General features: G+C 37.2%; 35 non-coding genes across 35 annotated transcripts; all 35 read left to right on the forward strand.

The window, feature by feature from the left end:
• Window positions 1-17,626: 17,626 nt before the first annotated feature.
• Window positions 17,627-17,699, forward strand: TRNAR-UCU (transfer RNA arginine (anticodon UCU)). The gene has a single exon. It is a non-coding gene; the product is annotated as a tRNA-Arg (tRNA).
• Window positions 17,700-17,771: 72 nt separating this feature from the next.
• TRNAR-UCU (transfer RNA arginine (anticodon UCU)) lies at window positions 17,772-17,844 on the forward strand. The gene has a single exon. It is a non-coding gene; the product is annotated as a tRNA-Arg (tRNA).
• A 72-nt stretch (window positions 17,845-17,916) lies between these two features.
• On the forward strand, window positions 17,917-17,989 carry TRNAR-UCU (transfer RNA arginine (anticodon UCU)). Its single transcript has one exon. It is a non-coding gene; the product is annotated as a tRNA-Arg (tRNA).
• A 217-nt stretch (window positions 17,990-18,206) lies between these two features.
• Window positions 18,207-18,279, forward strand: TRNAR-UCU (transfer RNA arginine (anticodon UCU)). The gene has a single exon. It is a non-coding gene; the product is annotated as a tRNA-Arg (tRNA).
• A 72-nt stretch (window positions 18,280-18,351) lies between these two features.
• TRNAR-UCU (transfer RNA arginine (anticodon UCU)) lies at window positions 18,352-18,424 on the forward strand. Its single transcript has one exon. It is a non-coding gene; the product is annotated as a tRNA-Arg (tRNA).
• Window positions 18,425-18,496: 72 nt separating this feature from the next.
• On the forward strand, window positions 18,497-18,569 carry TRNAR-UCU (transfer RNA arginine (anticodon UCU)). Its single transcript has one exon. It is a non-coding gene; the product is annotated as a tRNA-Arg (tRNA).
• A 72-nt stretch (window positions 18,570-18,641) lies between these two features.
• TRNAR-UCU (transfer RNA arginine (anticodon UCU)) lies at window positions 18,642-18,714 on the forward strand. The gene has a single exon. It is a non-coding gene; the product is annotated as a tRNA-Arg (tRNA).
• Window positions 18,715-18,786: 72 nt separating this feature from the next.
• TRNAR-UCU (transfer RNA arginine (anticodon UCU)) lies at window positions 18,787-18,859 on the forward strand. The gene has a single exon. It is a non-coding gene; the product is annotated as a tRNA-Arg (tRNA).
• Window positions 18,860-18,931: 72 nt separating this feature from the next.
• On the forward strand, window positions 18,932-19,004 carry TRNAR-UCU (transfer RNA arginine (anticodon UCU)). The gene has a single exon. It is a non-coding gene; the product is annotated as a tRNA-Arg (tRNA).
• A 72-nt stretch (window positions 19,005-19,076) lies between these two features.
• Window positions 19,077-19,149, forward strand: TRNAR-UCU (transfer RNA arginine (anticodon UCU)). The gene has a single exon. It is a non-coding gene; the product is annotated as a tRNA-Arg (tRNA).
• Window positions 19,150-19,221: 72 nt separating this feature from the next.
• Window positions 19,222-19,294, forward strand: TRNAR-UCU (transfer RNA arginine (anticodon UCU)). Its single transcript has one exon. It is a non-coding gene; the product is annotated as a tRNA-Arg (tRNA).
• A 72-nt stretch (window positions 19,295-19,366) lies between these two features.
• On the forward strand, window positions 19,367-19,439 carry TRNAR-UCU (transfer RNA arginine (anticodon UCU)). The gene has a single exon. It is a non-coding gene; the product is annotated as a tRNA-Arg (tRNA).
• A 72-nt stretch (window positions 19,440-19,511) lies between these two features.
• TRNAR-UCU (transfer RNA arginine (anticodon UCU)) lies at window positions 19,512-19,584 on the forward strand. The gene has a single exon. It is a non-coding gene; the product is annotated as a tRNA-Arg (tRNA).
• A 74-nt stretch (window positions 19,585-19,658) lies between these two features.
• On the forward strand, window positions 19,659-19,731 carry TRNAR-UCU (transfer RNA arginine (anticodon UCU)). The gene has a single exon. It is a non-coding gene; the product is annotated as a tRNA-Arg (tRNA).
• Window positions 19,732-19,805: 74 nt separating this feature from the next.
• On the forward strand, window positions 19,806-19,878 carry TRNAR-UCU (transfer RNA arginine (anticodon UCU)). Its single transcript has one exon. It is a non-coding gene; the product is annotated as a tRNA-Arg (tRNA).
• A 72-nt stretch (window positions 19,879-19,950) lies between these two features.
• TRNAR-UCU (transfer RNA arginine (anticodon UCU)) lies at window positions 19,951-20,023 on the forward strand. Its single transcript has one exon. It is a non-coding gene; the product is annotated as a tRNA-Arg (tRNA).
• Window positions 20,024-20,097: 74 nt separating this feature from the next.
• Window positions 20,098-20,170, forward strand: TRNAR-UCU (transfer RNA arginine (anticodon UCU)). The gene has a single exon. It is a non-coding gene; the product is annotated as a tRNA-Arg (tRNA).
• A 74-nt stretch (window positions 20,171-20,244) lies between these two features.
• On the forward strand, window positions 20,245-20,317 carry TRNAR-UCU (transfer RNA arginine (anticodon UCU)). Its single transcript has one exon. It is a non-coding gene; the product is annotated as a tRNA-Arg (tRNA).
• A 74-nt stretch (window positions 20,318-20,391) lies between these two features.
• TRNAR-UCU (transfer RNA arginine (anticodon UCU)) lies at window positions 20,392-20,464 on the forward strand. Its single transcript has one exon. It is a non-coding gene; the product is annotated as a tRNA-Arg (tRNA).
• A 72-nt stretch (window positions 20,465-20,536) lies between these two features.
• TRNAR-UCU (transfer RNA arginine (anticodon UCU)) lies at window positions 20,537-20,609 on the forward strand. Its single transcript has one exon. It is a non-coding gene; the product is annotated as a tRNA-Arg (tRNA).
• A 72-nt stretch (window positions 20,610-20,681) lies between these two features.
• Window positions 20,682-20,754, forward strand: TRNAR-UCU (transfer RNA arginine (anticodon UCU)). Its single transcript has one exon. It is a non-coding gene; the product is annotated as a tRNA-Arg (tRNA).
• Window positions 20,755-20,826: 72 nt separating this feature from the next.
• TRNAR-UCU (transfer RNA arginine (anticodon UCU)) lies at window positions 20,827-20,899 on the forward strand. Its single transcript has one exon. It is a non-coding gene; the product is annotated as a tRNA-Arg (tRNA).
• Window positions 20,900-20,971: 72 nt separating this feature from the next.
• On the forward strand, window positions 20,972-21,044 carry TRNAR-UCU (transfer RNA arginine (anticodon UCU)). Its single transcript has one exon. It is a non-coding gene; the product is annotated as a tRNA-Arg (tRNA).
• A 72-nt stretch (window positions 21,045-21,116) lies between these two features.
• Window positions 21,117-21,189, forward strand: TRNAR-UCU (transfer RNA arginine (anticodon UCU)). The gene has a single exon. It is a non-coding gene; the product is annotated as a tRNA-Arg (tRNA).
• A 72-nt stretch (window positions 21,190-21,261) lies between these two features.
• Window positions 21,262-21,334, forward strand: TRNAR-UCU (transfer RNA arginine (anticodon UCU)). The gene has a single exon. It is a non-coding gene; the product is annotated as a tRNA-Arg (tRNA).
• Window positions 21,335-21,406: 72 nt separating this feature from the next.
• TRNAR-UCU (transfer RNA arginine (anticodon UCU)) lies at window positions 21,407-21,479 on the forward strand. Its single transcript has one exon. It is a non-coding gene; the product is annotated as a tRNA-Arg (tRNA).
• A 72-nt stretch (window positions 21,480-21,551) lies between these two features.
• On the forward strand, window positions 21,552-21,624 carry TRNAR-UCU (transfer RNA arginine (anticodon UCU)). Its single transcript has one exon. It is a non-coding gene; the product is annotated as a tRNA-Arg (tRNA).
• Window positions 21,625-21,696: 72 nt separating this feature from the next.
• TRNAR-UCU (transfer RNA arginine (anticodon UCU)) lies at window positions 21,697-21,769 on the forward strand. Its single transcript has one exon. It is a non-coding gene; the product is annotated as a tRNA-Arg (tRNA).
• A 74-nt stretch (window positions 21,770-21,843) lies between these two features.
• Window positions 21,844-21,916, forward strand: TRNAR-UCU (transfer RNA arginine (anticodon UCU)). The gene has a single exon. It is a non-coding gene; the product is annotated as a tRNA-Arg (tRNA).
• A 72-nt stretch (window positions 21,917-21,988) lies between these two features.
• On the forward strand, window positions 21,989-22,061 carry TRNAR-UCU (transfer RNA arginine (anticodon UCU)). The gene has a single exon. It is a non-coding gene; the product is annotated as a tRNA-Arg (tRNA).
• A 72-nt stretch (window positions 22,062-22,133) lies between these two features.
• On the forward strand, window positions 22,134-22,206 carry TRNAR-UCU (transfer RNA arginine (anticodon UCU)). The gene has a single exon. It is a non-coding gene; the product is annotated as a tRNA-Arg (tRNA).
• Window positions 22,207-22,278: 72 nt separating this feature from the next.
• On the forward strand, window positions 22,279-22,351 carry TRNAR-UCU (transfer RNA arginine (anticodon UCU)). The gene has a single exon. It is a non-coding gene; the product is annotated as a tRNA-Arg (tRNA).
• Window positions 22,352-22,423: 72 nt separating this feature from the next.
• Window positions 22,424-22,496, forward strand: TRNAR-UCU (transfer RNA arginine (anticodon UCU)). The gene has a single exon. It is a non-coding gene; the product is annotated as a tRNA-Arg (tRNA).
• Window positions 22,497-22,568: 72 nt separating this feature from the next.
• TRNAR-UCU (transfer RNA arginine (anticodon UCU)) lies at window positions 22,569-22,641 on the forward strand. The gene has a single exon. It is a non-coding gene; the product is annotated as a tRNA-Arg (tRNA).
• A 72-nt stretch (window positions 22,642-22,713) lies between these two features.
• TRNAR-UCU (transfer RNA arginine (anticodon UCU)) lies at window positions 22,714-22,786 on the forward strand. The gene has a single exon. It is a non-coding gene; the product is annotated as a tRNA-Arg (tRNA).
• Window positions 22,787-22,790: the final 4 nt, after the last annotated feature.

A 22,790-nucleotide genomic window follows, 5' to 3' on the forward strand; every position in this document is an offset into this window, starting at 1 on the left:
GTACCACTATTAGAACTTTGATGTTCTCGATAATTACTGGCTGCATCACTAATACACGTCGACGACGAAGGGGAATTTTAGCACCACCAATCGCGTACCACTATTAGAACTTTGATGTTCTCGATAATTACTGGCTGCATCACAAAAACACGTCGACGACGAAGGGGAATTTTTAGCACCAACAACCGCGTACCACTATTAGAACTTTGATGTTCTCGATAATTACTTACGTTTCCGTTTTAATAATTCATATCATTTAATCACGAAACTCTTCGCTCCAATGTTGACATGATGTCTCACGCTCACCTCGTTTATAAACGAAAAAACAGCTCCAAATAACTTCCCTATATAATGTTTTTCAAAAATATATATTTTTTTATCAGTAGGTGATGGACGAAAGCTTTCAATGAGAACGTTGTAGAGCATACTTGAAAACCAGGGGCGTAGCTCACGGTCCGCAGGGCCCGCTCATCATAAAAAATTGAAAAAGGGGGCCCCATAGAGATTTTTGCGGGGGAGGGGGCTCTGAGTTCTCAGCTACGCCACTGTTGAAAACGTACAAATTAAGTTGGTTCGGTCGAAAGAGACCAATTTTTCATAAAGATATGAGCATATGTAACATAATTACTTATAAGTATTAGGGATGCAACGGTTTCGGTTCTTAAAATTTTAATTTATCGGTTCCGGTTTCGATTCCGTTTCGCAAAATTTAGAACCGATCGGTTCCGGTTGCTATACGGTTCTAGTGTGTTTAGTATTAATTAAAGCTAAATACACAAGCATTTCAAATTAGGTTAAAGATAAATAAAATCCACCACATTTATTGATTTAGAATATAAAATTTGTTTTTGATAAATTATATTTTAAAAATAGTAGCTTTCTCAGTGACGTAGCTGTGGGTTCGGGGTCCTCCCGCGAAACGCTTTTTGGGGTTCTCTTATAATCATTAAGGCCGAGTCGCGATTATGGCCATCTAGAGTTAGGGCTAACATGTATCGCCTTCTACAATTAGATTTAACACGTACTTGCGTGTTAAATATAGAAAACGCGTAAAAATGGGTTAAAGCCCTAAGTGAAACGATTAAGATAAATCACGGCAATCAACGTCTGGAGCATTAAAAACAAAGGTTCTGGTAGAACTTGGAAGTCTGGAATTCAGACTACCAAGTCCGACCAGAATCACGATCTAGATGACTTAATGTAAAATAATTAAAAAAATTATTGCTACTATTATCTCGTAGCGAACTCGTGTAAGCGCGTTTTGCGAACTGAAAAAACGGTGTTTATTGTTGTGAATGTTACAGCTAAGAAGGGTCAGATTTTAAATAGACTTAGAATTCATGTCTTTACGAAACACCATGAAACGTACTCATTGGCCAAATACACCAAGAAAAAACTCTAAGCGTGAAAAGATTGTGTGAAAACGGAAAAGGGAAACGTGATTTTCGACCCGGGAACTTATCTTGTCTACGAAATAACTTCTGCAAGCTCACGAATCTCTGAGCGCCGCGACATCTGCTGGCATGCCAGGGCATCTAATCTAAAATTTTCTAGTAATATGGCAGTATCAAAAGTAACTTAACAACTTTGCTATAGTAAGTTTCTTAACAATGATATGTTTAAAATGAATACTTTGATTAGAACGCGTTTCAATGAACATTTTTCGTTGTAGGATAAGCCTATCATAAGGTCCTCATAAGTAAAGGTCTACCATAGCCTAAATAGGGGCCCATGGTAATGGCGTTGTCCATGCGAGAAGAAGATTAACGTACGACGATAGGGCAGTAGCGACATCTTCTTTTTCAAAATTTCTACATCTAAAATATTATCTTACTTGGTAGAGCAGCCACGCTCGGGTTGATAAATTTCACTAAAACATTTGGCCTAGACCTTTGCTTATGGGGACCTTATGATAGTAAATCTTAGCCTGTGATTCTTAATGAACAAGATGATTGAGATAGTTATTCATAGCTAACTTTAGTTCTCTCGTACTTAACACATCGCGAGGATTGTATGTATTATGATTTACTTCGCGAGTTCACTTATCATATGTCTATTTTAATAGAAACTAAATAGCTTTAGCCTCCTTGGCTAAAGCTATGTCTAGGAATTTTAAGTAATACAAGTTGGCAAGCCAAAATATATAAATACAGTTTCTAATTTTCAGTGAAGCGTAACAGGTATCCGTGGTTCTGTGGTAGAACGCTCTCCTGTCGTGCAGGAGACCTTGTTTCACACGGAACGTTGAATAAATTAAACCAAATATTGAAAATTCTTATAATCCTTGCCCTATTTAAAAATTTACCATGGAAACGGAATCACGTGTTTGCGAGGGACATGTACGAGCTGAAGTTAGAAACGCGCTGTAATTCCAAAATCCGTTCAACTAACTTCCGTTTCGCTTTTATAAAGGACTTCACGAGTTTGAATAATAATATAGTTTCTAATCGGCCGGCATTCAGGCATTATTTGTCTCTAAATCGAGAAGTGAAGACAGGCTTCCGTTTAAATTAGCGACGACTACAGGGCTACCTTTCACGAGCTGCACTTACTCTGATCCCTGGACCTAGGCTGTGCCTGAATTTCCCTAATTCAGAGTAGAAGTCGGAGCTCTGCGGATATATTACTAAATAAAAGCTCTTAACAAGCGTCGACTAAATATGCCTAGGCGGAAATACGGCCCTGAATCTCGGATCGTACTTTGGATCGTATTTTATCTCGCGATCGGGTAGTTGTACAGCCAACCCTCTTTGAAACAGCCAACTTCAATCCAAGATTTCGCTTTAAACTGTAAGCCTCGGCACACGCGTTAGCGGCGTTACCGTTCTCTGTGGTCCTTCGTTAAGATATTTAACGTTTGGTAAGTTAAAATTTTAATTAAATGAAATAAATCTAATGTAAATAACTTAATAATTTCTAGTTTTCAGTTAAATAAAGAAGATATGGAGCCACTAGACGGTAATAAAACCCCAAAACCAGCAAAAGTACAGAATATATTGAAGAAAAATTCAAAACGAGAAAAACTGATCCCATTAGAACTCAACGTATTACTTTCACAATCCGGAATGCAACAAGTGTTTCCTTTAACCCACGTAGCTTTTTTAGGCATTTTAGAATAATGAAATCCCGACTTATTATCTACATCAATGATCCCGAATTCCAACTTAGGCCTAACGTTTACAGCGTTAAAAATATTTCCTTATTTTATTCACCAAGCAAACACAAGTGACAAAGATTATACAAAAAGGAATCTGTAAGTCCAGGCGCGGAATGTTAATACTCCTTGGCGAGTGCTGAACAGGTTTCATTGAAAGGCCTATTAACTTGTTTTCAATTGAAACCAGCCATCTTTGACCCTTCGTAGCTTCTCCGAATGCACATTCCCTGTTTTTCATTGAAATAAAGAATTTCTGTTTCTTTTGTAGTTATTCCGTATTTAATTACTCTGTTTTCTGTTGAAACAAGCCATTTCTCGCTCTTTTGTAGCTGCTCCGTATTTAAATACCCTGTTTTCTATTGAAGCAAACCTTAGTTTAGTCTATGACTATTAATCCAATCGTCGCGTACCCTAAGTCACCCAAAACTAGTATTGGGGCAGATGTAAACTACTTCCCGAACTTATTAATACTAGTGGCGCGCTAGTTCAAAGAATGATTATCCAGGACATTAAAGACTCGGGTGGGTTTTACGCAATTATAGCTGACGAAACTAGGGACCAGGGCGGAGTAGAGCAATTAAGCATTTGCGTTAGATTCACCACGGTTAAAGGTGATGTTCTCGAAAGGTTTTTGTCCTTTATCGACCTACATAAATTTGACGCGGAATCGATATCGTCGGCAATTCTTAATGTACTTTTATCAAATGGGCTACAAATTTCCAACTGCGTAGCTCAGACAATGATGGAGCCAGTGTGATGAGTGGCAGCCATTCAGGGGTGAACATTAGAATAAAAGACGCGATAAATGGGATCTGTCCGTACGTGCACTGTTACGCGCACCGCCTAAACTTGGTATTAGTCAATTGTTGGAAGAACGTACCCGTAGTTCGGGAAACTCGGTTTGCTCCAAGCAATATACTCATTTCAAAGTAATTCCTCACTTAGAAGTGAGTATTTCCAGAGTGCGCAAAAAGATTTAGAATACGAAGTTATACTAAAATTACCCCAGAGTCGCGACACTAGATGGTCTAGTAAAAAAAAGGCCTTAACTATTTTAGAACAAGGTATGACGCTGTACTTCTAGCTTTAGATAATTTAATTGAAAATGGCAAATCAGAGGAAGCCGCCGAATGTCGAGGGTATTCTTCCCAACTACAAAGTTTCAATATTTTAATAATTATTGTAGCCTTAGACGAAATCTTAGGTATAACGAATGTCCTCTCAGAATACTTACAAAACCCAAAATTAGTTATAACTCGAGCGGTAGTGATTTGCGATGCCGCGATTAAAAAGTTGGAAGAAGATAGAACCTCGGAAAGATTTGAGCAAATTTGGGAAGCCGCTACTAATTTGGCGAAATCGGCATCGATTCCAGTACCTGATAGAAGTATGCCTCCCAAAGTTCCCGCAAAAAGGAGAATTATACCAAACAAAAGGTTTAAACAGAGCGTAATTACGAGTACCATAGGGAGTAGGGTATCGGAGACCGAAAGCAAATTACTTGGAAATAATAGATAGATTCATATTAGAAATGAAAAAGCGCTTGCTAGAAAAAATTTTCTTTATATAAAGGCGTATGCGCATCTGATCCGAATTCCAATGAGTTTTTAAACGTAGAGGAAATTATAGATTTTTGCGAAAAATATGAAAGATTTCATTTTCAAAAACAGGCTCTAAAATGTCAGATTGAAGTAGCTAAGAAGTTATTTAATTCAAATAACACTGATAATGTCCATTTGGATAATTTGAAACTGGAACCTAAAATCGCAAGTACTAACTGCGCCCTAGTCAAACCCACGGTCAAACCTCAAAATATTCAAAACGTTTTCGACGTTTTTAGATATTTATTATCATTTGAACCGGCCTTTCTTGATCTTATAAAATATTTTTAATTAGTCTTAAGTATACCAGTTGCGAATACCATTTCGGAATGAAGTTTTAGTACACTAAATAGACTACAATCATATCTGAGAACAACAATGTCTGAAAACCGCTTAACAAGTTTAGCGGTGTTATCGATAAATAGGGACTTATCAAATAAATTGAAGGAAAATCCAATGACAGTAGTCGACGAGTTTAGTAAGAAAAAGAGACGAGTGCAATTTATTCTTTAAATGAGTTGTTATATTTGGCTGATAAAGTGTGTTGTTTATATTATTTTTTTGTGATATACTACTGGGATATTTCGGATTTGTAATATAACTAATAATTTTAAAATTAAACGCGTTGAACTCATTTATCTTGTTTTAACAGTATTAATAATAAAAATATTAACCTAAGCTATTACTTAAGTCACCACTACAGCCTAATTCATCTGGCGACTAGTAAGGCCTTTTAACCAGAGGCCGGGTTATATAGGCCTAAATTAACCTACACTTGCTGAACTTGTTTTTCGCAGCTCATTCGTTACGAAATACGTAGAAGTTCAGTTCAGCTTATACTTAAAAACATGGTTCGTCGTCGAATTCACTCTTAGTGACACGTCATAGAAACGTCATCCGTGATGCAGCAGCAACGTAAAAGCATGAAGGCTAATGCTATTTTATAATAAGGCCTATTGCGTAGGAGGGCGGTGGCCATCCCTTCATGCCATGTGAGCTAACTGGAAGCTCCCCACACTTACTATTACCATAAGTCTATCACAAGTACCCCATAAGTGAAGGACTGCCATAGGGGTGATTGCTGACGGCCTGGCCCTGGAGAGAAGAAATAAGAAATGAAATGTACCCCGATTGGATATTAGCACCATCTTCATTTAAAAATGTCTCCACCAAATCTATTTTCTTAAAAATTTAGGCGGATAAAAACCAAAACGCGTCTAAGTCTCAAATTTTCAAAATAACTACCTAACGGTTGTGTCTAATGGTCGATTATACGTTACTATTTAATAATTTACCATTATTTTTTCCGAGGCAATTTGCGAATCTTAAGTTTGTTAGAGTTGAAAGTGCTCCAATTTTCAATAGGCCTTGGCTTGGCTACCCCGTTATTGAGTGGCGCACTGACGGCGGAGATTTATTCGGAAACGCTGGTCGTGTATTTTTCGAAGCGTTAAAACGTTCGCGCACGACTTCTACGTCATGATGCGTTGGGTGAAATACGTTTGAGAAATGCTTAGTGGAGAATAACCGCTAGGATGTGCCGCGTTATAAAACCTACTACTAAATATCGGGTAGGTGTTCCTAGTACAAAAAACCTAGACTTTTGCTAATGGGGACTTATGATAGGATATAACCGTTAACCTCAGCATTGCTATGAGAAATCGGAAAACTCCTTTAACCAGTAGAGATACATCTTGCAAACTCTACTTTGAGGTGGTTCGAAATTTCTACTCAGGGCCTTTAGCTGGGATCAAACCCGGCTTCTCTTGCTTTGAGGCGAAAATGCTAAAAATATTTAAAATAAAAATTATATAGCTATAATCCCCCTCCGTTACGCCTTTGTTTATAGGGGGGGGGGCAGAAAAATCTTAGCCTACCCGTGAAAAAAGCTTAGCGCCGTTACTGGTCGAAAGAGACCAATTTTCATTAGGATATGAGCATATGTAACATAATTACTTATAAGTAAAATTAAGTATGCCACTGTACCTTTCTTCCATTAAAAAATCTTCACTTACCGTTTTTATCACCACGAACCAGTAAAAAGGTGGACTACGTTGGATTTTAACTTTTTTATTTGTCCTAGTAATTTTGGGAGTCACACTATTGGCTACTAACATATTTATTTAAGCCCATTGAGTTGGGAATATTAATCTAGAGATCCAATCAAATCTGCTCCCCGCGAAACAAGTTTTTGAATGTGCCGTCTGCTCTAAAATGACGAGCAAACGTTATCATATGACCCGTGGCGCCATCCATTAATTTGAAGAAAAAAAATCTTTTTGCTTGAAAACGCGTCTTATTTGAACCAATCATTGAGAGATAGACGGCGCCACGGGTCGAATGATAACGTTTTCTAGTCATTTGGGACGCCGATGGGAGCAGACGACAGTATTCTTATTTTTAAAAACTTGTTTCGCGAAATACTGAAATCCGACGTTTCGATTGGACCTCTAGATTAATATTCCCAACTCAATGTTTAAGCCAATGGAAAACATCTAAATTGAGAAGGAATTTTTTGCGTCGGAATTTTAGTCAGCCCAATGTAGCTTTATTGAAATTTATAAACTCGCTCGGTTTGTTAAATAATGAGTAGTTTAGAAAAAGGAAAGGTTGGGGAAAATGACCAATACGGTTCGGTTCAGAGATCACTTTCCGAAAATGGAACAAGTCGTCGAAGTGGGATATTCCGCCAGCGTTATTAAAACCCATATCAAGCCTAGAAGAGTTAGGCCTCGGCTCAAAAGAATCTGCAAAGACTCCAACCTTGGAGATGCCCCAGAAAAGCTCAACCTGAATTTCAACTATTTTTTCAATAAACGTTCCACCACGGCCACAGTCGCCAAACGTTCCACCGAGGGGACAGTCAGTCCACGTTCACAACAATAAACACCGTTTTTTCAGTTCGCAAAACGCGCTTACACGAGTTCGCTACGAGATAATAGCAGCAATAATTTTTTTTAATTATTTTACATTAAGACATCTAGATCGTGATTCTGGTCGGTCTTGGTAGTCTGAACTCCAGACTTGCAAGTTCTACCAGAACCTATGTTTTTAATGCTCCAGACGTTGATTGCCGTGATTTATCTTAATCGTTTCACTTAGGGCTTGAACCCATTTTTACGCGTTTTCTATATTTAACACGCAAGTACGTGTTAAATCTAATTGTAGAAGGCGATACATGTTAGCCCTAACTCTAGATGGCGATAATCGCGACTCGGCCTTAATGATTATAAGGGACCCCAAAAAGCGTTTCGCGGGAGGACCCCGAACCCACAGCTACGTCACTGAGAAAGCTACTATTTTAAAATATAATTTATCAAAAACAAATTTTATATTCTAAATCAATAAATGTGGTGGATTTTATTTATCTTTAACTTAATTTGAAATGCTTGTGTATTTAGCTTAAATTAATACTAAACACACTAGAACCGTATAGCAACCGGATTCTAAATTTTGCGAACCGGAATCGAAACCGGAACCGATAAATTTAAATTTTAAGAACCGGAACCGATAAAAGTAGAAGGAAAGTGATGGCGAGACTCCGATCCCGGGATCGGGATCGTCGGGATCGTCGGGATACGGGATTTAAGGGGTGAAATGGGGGTAAAATCGTCGAAAAGTCAATGTATTTATGATATTTCTCGCGACGATTTGTTTTCCCGTATATCAACATATTGTGTCCAGGCCAACTTGTTCATTTATCTACGCTTATCTCGAAAGATACTTGAACGTATATCTCTTCAAGTTTTATCGTACGGAATAAGTTGAAATGATGTAAAAATTGATAACCTAGGCGACGCGTGCGCAGATTACCCCGGGGGACGCGGTTAATTTGAATTTAAGAGTGTTTTTACGTCATGGAATATTCGTTGTTAAAGTAGAATGGAAATATTTTTAAACTTCATTTTAATATCATTGTAGTACGCTTGACACTTGAACCAATCTCACGAGTATTTCTTAAAACGAATATCTCGATCGCGTTTTATCGTACGAAATAAGTGGAAATTATGTAAGTTGTATGATTAATAACCTAGGCAGGAAGATAGCGCGCGCGTGCGTGGATTACCTGGGAGGTGCGGATTGCCCGGGCGCACGGTTAATTTGAATTTAAAACATGGATTACCTCTCCGAAATAATTCCTGTACCCAAAATTGGACCGCAAGTTTTTTTTCTTTTTTGGGGAATCTCTATGGGAGTTTAACATTACAATAAAGCTAATAGGTCCAGTTTGGGGTACTTTTGGTCCGAAATGGGGTACATAGGGCCGAAAATGGTGACTTTGGTCGTTTTAAGGGTACTTTTGGTCTATTTTGGTCCATTTTTGGGTACATCAGAAAAGCAGTTGGAAAAACGAAGAGCCTTATTTTTCCACCCATCTCCAAACTCCAAAAATTTATTGCTTTAATTTATTTATCGCTTCCGTAGGTATAAAATAAGATAAAAACCACTTACCTATATTTTAATTACGGTAAATTAAAAATACTTAATTAGTGTACTAAGTTACGTTTAAAAGAACCTTTTGTAACAATTCCAATATGTAAATATAGGTAAAAGGATTGAAAAAATACTTAAAGTGGTTTTACTGATAAACTCTAAAGGAATTTAACTTTAAAGGGTATCTTAGATTATTGTTTTTAATTTTATTCAAGTTGAAAACGTATTAAGAGTCCTTCAATAAAAGGATTTTATTTACGAACTTAATTCATATTTTCTTCAAACTTTCAATTCGCTTTTATTACTATTTAAATACGGTAAAATATAATTCTTATACACAAATATAGTCAGAAAGATACTATAAAACACTAAAATTAAAATTAAATTAAATTTGTGTGGATAAGATTTGTAAATATCATTTTGAAACTAATAACTTTCACGCTTTATTTAAGTCAAGCCAATAAAAACAATTACCTATATTTTAAATACGGTAAAATATAAATACATTTCAGATATGTAAATAGGTAGAATAACACTATGAAAAGTTCCTTTTTCTTCTTTTAATACGACAACACACAACTCTGATACGCAAATATATAAAGAAAATATAAAAAAAATTTACTCTACGTTCGATACGTTAAAATACATTTCCGATACACAAATATAGATAAAGAAATACTATAAAATGTAAAAAGGTAGAAAAATACTACACATTAACCGTTATGAATTTAAGCTTTCAACATCCTTCACGTATAGAGCATAACATATATGTTCAGAGTTAACTTGTTTCCTCGTTATCTTTATCGCATGTGTTTTAAATAGCGTATGGAATAAGTTAAGAATGTACTGAAATGGTGTATGTTTAAACCTCGTAGAATAAAGAGTAAAACATATGTTCAGAGTCGGCTTGATTACTAAAGCGAATAACACAGAGACGTTTCCGGTGTAGTCACGTAGGAAGAAAAATACTACAACACTCTCTATACTCTACATTCAACACGTTAAAATATACTTCCGAAATGCCAATATAGGTAGTAAAATACTATAAAATCTCTATACTTTACCTTCAATACGTTAAATTACATTCCAATATGTAAATATAGGAGGAAAAATACTACAAAAGCCTCTTTTCTTGGCGTTCAATATGTTAAAATAGATTTCTGAAATGCAAATATAGGTAGTAATTACTACAAAAGCCTCTTACTCTACGTTCAATACGTTAAATTAATGATATGCCTCCGATCGAATCGTTCATTTTTTCCTATTTAAATATACGCATTTAAAATAGAATTGCTTCTAGTGTTCGGCAGTCGATTAATTTTTATCCACAAATTTTCCGATTTATTTAAAAAACGTTGGTAAAAAGAATATCATTTTAACTTATTTAATTGTGTTTTTTACCCAACCAAGCATTTATTTGAATAAAAGTGGTATTTATTTAAATAACCAATAGTTAAATAAAAATTGTTAAATGTTTAAATAATCGAAAGTGAACAAGCCTATTTTTTAAATAAAACAAACAGACTTTAGAGTTGATAAGATTTGTAAATATCATTTGAAACTAATAATTTTCACGCTTTAGTTAAGTCAAGCAATTACATTTTTAAAAATGAAAGAAGTTAAACAATATAAAAATTTGTAAATATTGTAAATATTTTTAGGTAATAAAGAAATTAAGAAATGTTTTAATTAAAATATCTTTCATTTTCTACTACATTTTTAAAAATGAAAGAAGTTTAACAATATAATTATTCTAATATAATTTCAAAATCAGGTATTATTTAAAGTACAAATGCATAATTTAGTGAAGCAATTCTTATTTAAATACTTTTATTTAATTAATTTGTGTATCTGAAATGTATTAATTGAAAAATAAGTGGGTTTTACTATTTATCACGGTTTTTTATATATATATATATATATATATATATATTGGAATTGTTACAAAAGGTTCTTTTAAACGTAACTTAGTACATTAATTTATTTTGGATGTTCAAAACGTATTAAGAGCCCTTCAGAGTACTATAAAAGGATTTCATTTACAAACTAAATTAATATTTTCTTCAAACTTTCAATTCGTTATAATTTGAATTTAAATGAAAACATCATGGATTATAGGTGCGTAATCTACTCCGTCGACGTCTGAAATGTGAAATGGGGCACCGACGGGGCTGGCGCGGACGCTGGGGCACGGGCGCCACCCGCGTCTCAATGTCTGACTATCATCTCGCAGTTCCATACTGGGCTATTTGACCATCAAAATGACCAAATACACGTATATTTGAACATTTCCTTGACTACATGACTGAAAAATTGTTTAAAGCTCCATCTACTTGGTTACAAAATTTGTTAAATACTTCGCTTTAAGGCCATCTAAATTAAAGTTAGAAGAAGCTAGACAAAGAGAAATTGTTCTGAAAAATAAAATTAAATATATAAAAACTAACCAATAGTATTTCGAATACCAAATAATTCGACGTATTTGTTTTTGAAATAACTAAATAGTTTGCGTATTTGTCAAAAAAAAACTAAAAAAGTAATTGAAATTACTATTAATTTTACTTGCAATAGTAAAATACTAAACCAAATGTATAATTTATATTTTATTTTATTTAATAAATTTAAACTATAATACTAAACTTTTTCAAAAAAAAACTTTTACAAACAAAATTTAAAATACACATTTTTAAAATTTAACTACACCAGCTCCAAGTCAGCTAGCGACTTTTTTTTTAAGTAACTACTAACTACAATTAAAATCAAAGGATCTGCTTAATTTTTCATGCTTTGAAAACAATTCATTAAAATCGAGTTTTTAAATATATGTAAAACACGAAGGAGCAGATCTTTTATCACAATTTTTCAAAAATTATATTTAATTTAGTTTATAATAATATAGGGAACTCAAAAATTAAAAAACGAAAAATCAAAAAAATTACTTACTTCAACCTTTCTCCCAGTTATTAGTTTCGTTTTAAACTTGGTTTACGTTTTAGTTTTACTTTGCTATTCTAGAAAATTCCAAAATTCCTTTAGAGTTTATCAGTAAAACCACTTACTTTAAGTATTTTGTTTAATTAGTTCGGTCTAATAGTAGATTACGCACCTATAATCCATGATGTTTTCATTTAAATTCAAATTATAACGAATTGAAAGTTTGAAGAAAATATTAATTTAGGTTGTAAATGAAATCCTTTTATAGTACTCTGAAGGGCTCTTAATACGTTTTGAACTTCCAAAATAAATTAATGTACTAAGTTACGTTTAAAAGAACCTTTTGTAACAATTCAAATATATATATATATATATATATAAAAAACCGTGATAAATAGTAAAACCCACTTATTTTTCAATTAATACATTTCAGATACACAAATTAATTAAATAAAAGTATTTAAATAAGAATTGCTTCACTAAATTATGCATTTGTACTTTAAATAACACCTGATTTTGAAATTATATTAGAATAATTATATTGTTAAACTTCTTTCATTTTTAAAAATGTAGTAGAAAATGAAAGATATTTTAATTAAAACATTTATTAATTTCTTTATTACCTAAAAATATTTACAATATTTACAAATTTTTATATTGTTTAACTTCTTTCATTTTTAAAAATGTAATTGCTTGACTTAAATAAAGCGTGAAAATTATTAGTTTCAAATGATATTTACAAATCTTATCAACTCTAAAGTCCATTTTTCAGGTATTAGTAAGTATTTCATACAAACTAACTTCTAAAATATGGATTTAGTTCGTAAATAAAATTCTTTTAAATTACTTTGAAGGACTCTTTATACGTTTTGAACTTGAATAATATTAAAAACAATAATCTAAGATACCCTTTAAAGTTAAATTCCTTTAGTTTATCAGTAAAACCACTTACTTTAAGTATTTTTTAATCCGTTCGGTCTAATAGTAGATTACGTACCTATAATCCATGATGTTTTCATTTAAATTCAAATTATAACGAATTGAAAGTTTGAAGAAAATATTAATTTAGTTTGTAAATGAAATCCTTTTATAGTACTCTGAAGGGCTCTTAATACGTTTTGAACTTCCAAAATAAATTAATGTACTGAGTTACGTTTAAAAGAACCTTTTGTAACAATTCCAATATATATATATATATATATATATATAAAACCGTGATAAATAGTAAAACCCACTTATTTTTCAATTAATACATTTCAGATACACAAATTAATTAAATAAAAGTATTTAAATAAGAATTGCTTCACTAAATTATGCATTTGTACTTTAAATAATACCTGATTTTGAAATTATATTAGAATAATTATATTGTTAAACTTCTTTCATTTTTAAAAATGTAGTAGAAAATGAAAGATATTTTAATTAAAACATTTCTTAATTTCTTTATTACCTAAAAATATTTACAATATTTACAAATTTTTATATTGTTTAACTTCTTTCATTTTTAAAAATGTAATTGCTTGACTTAACTAAAGCGTGAAAATTATTAGTTTCAAATGATATTTACAAATCTTATCAACTCTAAAGTCTGTTTGTTTTATTTAAAAAATAGGTTTGTTCACTTTCGATTATTTAAACATTTAACAATTTTTATTTAACTATTGGTTATTTAAATAAATACCACTTTTATTCAAATAAATGCTTGGTTGGGTAAAAAACACAATTAAATAAGTTAAAATGATATTATTTTTACCAACGTTTTTTAAATAAATCGGAAAATTTGTGGATAAAAATTAATCGACTGCCGAACACTAGAAGCAATTCTATTTTAAATGCGTATATTTAAATAGGAAAAAATGAACGATTCGATCGGAGGCATATCATTAATTTAACGTATTGAACGTAGAGTAAAAGGCTTTTGTAGTAATTACTACCTATATTTGCATTTCAGAAATCTATTTTAACATATTGAACGCCAAGAAAAGAGGCTTTTGTAGTATTTACTACCTATATTTGCATTTCAGAAATCTATTTTAACATATTGAACGCCAAGAAAAGAGGCTTTTGTAGTATTTACTACCTATATTTACATATTGGAATGTAATTTAACGTATTGAAGGTAGAGTATAGAGATTTTGTAGTATTTACTACCTACATTTGCATTTCAGAAATCTATTTTAACATATTGAACGCCAAGAAAAGAGGCTTTTGTAGTATTTTTCCTCCTATATTTACATATTGGAATGTAATTTAACGTATTGAAGGTAAAGTATAGAGATTTTATAGTATTTTACTACCTATATTGGCATTTCGGAAGTATATTTTAACGTGTTGAATGTAGAGTATAGAGAGTGTTGTAGTATTTTTCTTCCTACGTGACTACACCGGAAACGTCTCTGTGTTATTCGCTTTAGTAATCAAGCCGACTCTGAACATATGTTTTACTCTTTATTCTACGAGGTTTAAACATACACCATTTCAGTACATTCTTAACTTATTCCATACGCTATTTAAAACACATGCGATAAAGATAACGAGGAAACAAGTTAACTCTGAACATATATGTTATGCTCTATACGTGAAGGATGTTGAAAGCTTAAATTCATAACGGTTAATGTGTAGTATTTTTCTACCTTTTTACATTTTATAGTATTTCTTTATCTATATTTGTGTATCGGAAATGTATTTTAACGTATCGAACGTAGAGTAAATTTTTTTTTATATTTTCTTTATATATTTGCGTATCAGAGTTGTGTGTTGTCGTATTAAAAGAAGAAAAAGGAACTTTTCATAGTGTTATTCTACCTATTTACATATCTGAAATGTATTTATATTTTACCGTATTTAAAATATAGGTAATTGTTTTTATTGGCTTGACTTAAATAAAGCGTGAAAGTTATTAGTTTCAAAATGATATTTACAAATCTTATCCACACAAATTTAATTTAATTTTATTTTTAGTGTTTTATAGTATCTTTCTGACTATATTTGTGTATAAGAATTATATTTTACCGTATTTAAATAGTAATAAAAGCGAATTGAAAGTTTGAAGAAAATATGAATTAAGTTCGTAAATAAAATCCTTTTATTGAAGGACTCTTAATACGTTTTCAACTTGAATAAAATTAAAAACAATAATCTAAGATACCGTTTAAAGTTAAATTCCTTTAGAGTTTATCAGTAAAACCACTTTAAGTATTTTTTCAATCCTTTTACCTATATTTACATATTGGAATTGTTACAAAAGGTTCTTTTAAACGTAACTTAGTACACTAATTAAGTATTTTTAATTTACCGTAATTAAAATATAGGTAAGTGGTTTTTATCTTATTTTATACCTACGGAAGCGATAAATAAATTAAAGCAATAAATTTTTGGAGTTTGGAGATGGGTGGAAAAATAAGGCTCTTCGTTTTTCCAACTGCTTTTCTGATGTACCCAAAAATGGACCAAAATAGACCAAAAGTACCCTTAAAACGACCAATGTCACCATTTTCGGCCCTATGTACCCCATTTTGGACCAAAAGTACCCCAAACTGGACCTATTAGCTTTATTGTAATGTAAAACTCCCATAGAGATTCCCCAAAAAAGAAAAAAAACTTGCGGTCCAATTTTGGGTACAGGAATTATTTCGGAGAGGTAATCCATGTTTTAAATTCAAATTAACCGCGCGCCCGGGCAATCCGTGCCTCCCAGGTAATCCACGCACGCGCGCGCTATCTTCCTGCCTAGGTTATTAATCATACAACTTACATAATTTCCACTTATTTCGTACGATAAAACGCGATCGAGATATTCGTTTTAAGAAATACTCGTGAGATTGGTTCAAGTGTCAAGCGTACTACAATGATATTAAAATGAAGTTTAAAAATATTTCCATTCTACTTTAACAACGAATATTCCATGACGTAAAACCACTCTTAAATTCAAATTAACCGCGTCCCCCGGGGTAATCTGCGCACGCGTCGCCTAGGTTATCAATTTTTACATCATTTCAACTTATTCCGTACGATAAAACTTGATAAGATATACGTTCAAGTATCTTTCGAGATAAGCGTAGATAAATGAACAAGTTGGCCTGGACACAATATGTTGATATACGGGAAAACAAATCGTCGCGAGAAATATCATAAATACATTGACTTTTCGACGATTTTACCCCCATTTCACCCCTTAAATCCCGTATCCCGACGATCCCGACGATCCCGATCCCGGGATCGGAGTCTCGCCATCACTTTCCTTCTACTGATAAAGCAAAAATATAGGAACCGGAACCGGATCCGGAACCGAGATAGTCCAAAAAAGTGGAACCGTTGCATCCCTAATACTTATAAGTAATTATGTTACATATGCTCATATCTTTATGAAAAATTGGTCTCTTTCGACCGAACCAACTTTATTTGTACGTTTTCAACAGTGGCGTAGCTGAGAACTCAGAGCCCCCTCCCCCGCAAAAATCTCTATGGGGCCCCCTTTTTCAATTTTTTTTATGATGAGCGGGCCCTGCGGACCGTGAGCTACGCCCCTGGTTTTCAAGTATGCTCTACAACTTTCTCATTGAAAGGTTTCGTCTATCACCTACTGATAAAAAAATATATATTTTTGAAAAACATTATATAGGGAAGTTATTTGGAGCTGTAAGTAATTATCGAGAACATCAAAGTTCTAATAGTGGTACGCGGTTGTTGGTGCTAAAAATTCCCCTTCGTCGTCGACGTGTATTAGTGATGCAGCCAGTAATTATCGAGAACATCAAAGTTCTAATAGTGGTACGCGGTTGTTGGTGAAAAAAATTCCCGTTCGTCGTTGACGTGTATTTGTGATGCACCCAGTAATTATCGAGAACATCAAAGTTCTAATAGTGGTAAGCGGTTGTTGGTGCAAAAAATTCACCTTCGTCGTCGACGTGTATTAGTGATGCAGCCAGTAATTATCGAGAACATCAAAGTTCTAATAGTGGTACGCGGTTGTTGGTGCTAAAAATTCCCCTTCGTCGTCGACGTGTATTTGTGATGCAGACAGTAATTATCGAGAACATCAAAGTTCTAATAGTGGTACGCGGTTGTTGGTGCTAAAAATTCCCCTTCGTCGTTGACGTGTATTTGTGATGCAGCCAGTAATTATCGAGAACATCAAAGTTCTAATAGTGGTACGCGGTTGTTGGTGCTAAAAATTCCCCTTCGTCGTCGACGTGTATTAGTGATGCAGCCAGTAATTATCGAGAACATCAAAGTTCTAATAGTGGTACGCGGTTGTTGGTGCTAAAAATTCCCCTTTGTCGTTGACGTGTATTAGTGATGCAGCCAGTAATTATCGAGAACATCAAAGTTCTAATAGTGTCACGCGGTTGTTGTTGAAAAAAATTCCCGTTCGTAGTTGACGTGTATTTGTGATGCAGCCAGTAATTATCGAGAACATCAAAGTTCTAATAGTGGTACGCGGTTGTTGGTGCTAAAAATTCCCCTTCGTCGTTGACGTGTATTAGTCAACAAGGTCATCGTCTCTGTGGTGTAGTGGAAAGCACATCGGACGTCTAATCCGAAGGTCCTGGGTTCGATCCCCAGCAGAGATGTCGCCTCTTTCGCTGAGAAGCATCGTTTTCCGGACTTGCTGCGGTGGAATTTCGAAAATCAACAAGGTCATCGTCTCTGTGGTGTAGTGGATAGCACAACGGACTTCTAATCCGAAGGTCCTGGGTTCGATCCCCAGCAGAGATGTAGCTTCTTTTGCAGAGAAGCATCGTTTTCCGGACTTGCTGCGGCGGAATTTCCAAAACCATTAAGGCCATCGTCTCTGTGGTGTAGTGGATGGCACATCGGACTTCTAATCCGAAGGTCTTGGGTTCGATCCCCAACAGAGATGTAGCCTCTTTCGCTGAGAAGAATCGTTTTCCGGACTTGCTGCGGTGGAATTTTCAAAATCAACAAGGTCATCGTCTCTGTGGTGTAGTGCATTGCACATCGGACTTCTAATCCGAAGGTCCTGGGTTCGATCCCCAACAGAGATGTCGCTTCTTTTGCAGAGAAGCATCGTTTTCCGGACTTGCTGCGGTGGAATTTCCAAAATCGACAAGGTCATCGTCTCTGTGGTGTAGTGGATAGCACATCGGACTTCTAATCCGAAGGTCCTGGGTTCGATCCCCAGCAGAGTTGTGGCCTATTTCTCTGAGAAGCATCGTTTTCCGGACTTGCTACGGTTGAATTTCCAAAATCAATTAGGTTATCGTCTCTGTGGTGTAGTGGATAGCACATCGGACTTCTAATCCGAAGGTCCTGGGTTCGATCCCCAGCAGAGATGTCGCATCTTTCGCTAAGAAGCATCGTTTTCCGGACTTGCTGCGGTGGAATTTCCAAAATCAACAAGGTCATCGTCTCTGTGGTGTAGTGGATAGCACATCGGACTTCTAATCCGAAGGTCCTGGGTTCGATCCCCAGCAGAGATGTGGCCTATTTCTCTGAGAAGCATCGTTTTCCGGACTTGCTACGGTTGAATTTCCAAAATCAATTAGGTTATCGTCTCTGTGGTGTAGTGGATAGCACATCGGACTTCTAATCCGAAGGTCCTGATTTCGATCCCCAGCAGAGATGTCGCCTCTTTCGCTAAGAAGCATCGTTTTCCGGACTTGCTGCGGTGGAATTTCCAAAATCAACAAGGTCATCGTCTCTGTGGTGTAGTGGATAGCACATCGGACTTCTAATCCGAAGGTCCTGGGTTCGATCCCCAGCAGAGATGTGGCCTATTTCTCTGAGAAGCATCGTTTTCCGGACTTGCTACGGTTGAATTTCCAAAAACAATTAGGTAATCGTCTCTGTGGTGTAGTGGATAGCACATCGGACTTCTAATCCGAAGGTCCCGGGTTCGATCCCCAGCAGAGATGTCGCCTCTTTCGCTAAGAAGCATCGTTTTCCGGACTTGCTGCGGTGGAATTTCCAAAATCAACAAGGTCATCGTCTCTGTGGTGTAGTGGATAGCACATCGGACTTCTAATCCGAAGGTCCTGGGTTCGATCCCCAGCAGAGATGTGGCCTATTTCTCTGAGAAACATCGTTTTCCGGACTTGCTACGGTTGAATTTCCAAAATCAATTAGGTAATCGTCTCTGTGGTGTAGTGGATAGCACATCGGACTTCTAATCCGAAGGTCCTGGGTTCGATCCCCAGCAGAGATGTCGCCTCTTTCGCTAAGAAGCATCGTTTTCCGGACTTGCTGCGGTGGAATTTCCAAAATCAACAAGGTCATCGTCTCTGTGGTGTAGTGGATAGCACATCGGACTTCTAATCCGTAGGTCCTGGGATCGATCCCCAGCAGAGATGTCGCCTCTTTCGCTGAGAAGCATCGTTTTCCGGACTTGCTGCGGTGGAATTTCCAAAATCGACAAGGTCATCGTCTCTGTGGTGTAGTGGATAGCACATCGGACTTCTAATCCGAAGGTCCTGGGATCGATCCCCAGCAGAGATGTCGCCTCTTTCGCTGAGAAGCATCGTTTTCCGGACTTGCTGCGGTGGAATTTCCAAAATCAACACAAGGTCATCGTCTCTGTGGTGTAGTGGATAGCACATCGGACTTCTAATCCGAAGGTCCTGGGTTCGATCCCCAGCAGAGATGTCGCCTCTTTCGCTAAGAAGCATCGTTTTCCGGACTTGCTGCGGTGGAATTTCCAAAATCAACACAAGGTCATCGTCTCTGTGGTGTAGTGGATAGCACATCGGACTTCTAATCCGAAGGTCCTGGGTTCGATCCCCAGCAGAGATGTCGCCTCTTTCGCTGAGAAGCATCGTTTTCCGGACTTGCTGCGGTGGAATTTCCAAAATCAACAAGGTCATCGTCTCTGTGGTGTAGTGGATAGCACATCGGACTTCTAATCCGAAGGTCCTGGGTTCGATCCCCAGCAGAGATGACGCTTCTTTTGCAGAGAAGCATCGTTTTCCGGACTTGCTGCGGTGGAATTTCCAAAATCGACACAAGGTCATCGTCTCTGTGGTGTAGTGGATAGCACATCGGACTTCTAATCCGAAGGTCCTGGGTTCGATCCCCAGCAGAGATGTCGCCTCTTTCGCTGAGAAGCATCGTTTTCCGGACTTGCTGCGGTGGAATTTCCAAAATCAACACAAGGTCATCGTCTCTGTGGTGTAGTGGATAGCACATCGGACTTCTAATCCGAAGGTCCTGGGTTCGATCCCCAGCAGAGATGTCGCCTCTTTCGCTAAGAAGCATCGTTTTCCGGACTTGCTGCGGTGGAATTTCCAAAATCAACACAAGGTCATCGTCTCTGTGGTGTAGTGGATAGCACATCGGACATCTAATCCGAAGGTCCTGGGTTCGATCCCCAGCAGAGATGTCGCCGCTTTCGCTGAGAAGCATCGTTTTCCGGACTTGCTGCGGTGGAATTTCCAAAATCAACAAGGTCATCGTCTCTGTGGTGTAGTGGATAGCACATCGGACTTCTAATCCGAAGGTCCTGGGTTCGATCCCCAGCAGAGATGACGCTTCTTTTGCAGAGAAGCATCGTTTTCCGGACTTGCTGCGGTGGAATTTCCAAAATCGACAAGGTCATCGTCTCTGTGGTGTAGTGGATAGCACATCGGACTTCTAATCCGAAGGTCCTGGGATCGATCCCCAGCAGAGATGTCGCCTCTTTCGCTGAGAAGCATCGTTTTCCGGACTTGCTGCGGTGGAATTTCCAAAATCGACAAGGTCATCGTCTCTGTGGTGTAGTGGATAGCACATCGGACTTCTAATCCGAAGGTCCTGGGTTCGATCCCCAGCAGAGATGTCGCCTCTTTCGCTGAGAAGTATCGTTTTCCGGACTTGCTGCGGTGGAATTTCCAAAATCGACAAGGTCATCGTCTCTGTGGTGTAGTGGATAGCACATCGGACTTCTAATCCGAAGGTCCTGGGATCGATCCCCAGCAGAGATGTCGCCTCTTTCGCTGAGAAGCATCGTTTTCCGGACTTGCTGCGGTGGAATTTCCAAAATCGACAAGGTCATCGTCTCTGTGGTGTAGTGGATAGCACATCGGACTTCTAATCCGAAGGTCCTGGGATCGATCCCCAGCAGAGATGTCGCCTCTTTCGCTGAGAAGCATCGTTTTCCGGACTTGCTGCGGTGGAATTTCCAAAATCGACAAGGTCATCGTCTCTGTGGTGTAGTGGATAGCACATCGGACTTCTAATCCGAAGGTCCTGGGTTCGATCCCCAGCAGAGATGTGGCCTATTTCGCTGAGAAGCATCGTTTTCCGGACTTGCTACGGTGGAATTTCCAAAATCAATTAGGTCATCGTCTCTGTGGTGTAGTGGATAGCACATCGGACTTCTAATCCGAAGGTCCTGGGTTCGATCCCCAGCAGAGATGTAGCTTCTTTTGCAGAGAAGCATCGTTTTCCGGACTTGCTGCGGCGGAATTTCCAAAACCATTAAGGCCATCGTCTCTGTGGTGTAGTGGATGGCACATCGGACTTCTAATCCGAAGGTCTTGGGTTCGATCCCCAGCAGAGATGTCGCCTCTTTCGCTGAGAAGCATCGTTTTCCGGACTTGCTGCGGTGGAATTTCCAAAATCGACAAGGTCATCGTCTCTGTGGTGTAGTGGATAGCACATCGGACTTCTAATCCGAAGGTCCTGGGATCGATCCCCAGCAGAGATGTCGCCTCTTTTGCTAAGAAGCATCGTTTTCCGGACTTGCTGCGGTGGAATTTCCAAAATCAACACACGGTCATCGTCTCTGTGGTGTAGTGGATAGCACATCGGACTTCTAATCCGAAGGTCCTGGGTTCGATCCCCAGCAGAGATGTCGCCTCTTTCGCTGAGAAGCATCGTTTTCCGGACTTGCTGCGGTGGAATTTCCAAAATCAACAAGGTCATCGTCTCTGTGGTGTAGTGGATAGCACATCGGACTTCTAATCCGAAGGTCCTGGGTTCGATCCCCAGCAGAGATGACGCTTCTTTTGCAGAGAAGCATCGTTTTCCGGACTTGCTGCGGTGGAATTTCCAAAATCGACAAGGTCATCGTCTCTGTGGTGTAGTGGATAGCACATCGGACTTCTAATCCGAAGGTCCTGGGATCGATCCCCAGCAGAGATGTCGCCTCTTTCGCTGAGAAGCATCGTTTTCCGGACTTGCTGCGGTGGAATTTCCAAAATCGACAAGGTCATCGTCTCTGTGGTGTAGTGGATAGCACATCGGACTTCTAATCCGAAGATCCTGGGTTCGATCCCCAGCAGAGATGTCGCCTCTTTCGCTGAGAAGCATCGTTTTCCGGACTTGCTGCGGTGGAATTTCCAAAATCAACAAGGTCATCGTCTCTGTGGTGTAGTGGATAGCACATCGGACTTCTGATCCGAAGGTCCTGGGTTCGATCCCCAGCAGAGATGTGGCCTATTTCGCTGAGAAGCATCGTTTTCCGGACTTGCTGCGGTGGAATTTCCAAAATCAACATGGTCATCGTCTCTGTGGTGTAGTGGATAGCACATCGGACTTCTAATCCGAAGGTCCTGGGTTCGATCCCCAGCAGAGATGACGCTTCTTTTGCAGAGAAGCATCGTTTTCCGGACTTGCTGCGGTGGAATTTCCAAAATCGACAAGGTCATCGTCTCTGTGGTGTAGTGGATAGCACATCGGACTTCTAATCCGAAGGTCCTGGGATCGATCCCCAGCAGAGATGTCGC

This window comes from Leiobunum rupestre, chromosome 7 (assembly GCF_980474605.1).
Source record: "Leiobunum rupestre chromosome 7, qqLeiRupe1.1.hap1, whole genome shotgun sequence".
NCBI classification, from domain to species: domain Eukaryota; kingdom Metazoa; phylum Arthropoda; class Arachnida; order Opiliones; family Sclerosomatidae; genus Leiobunum; species Leiobunum rupestre.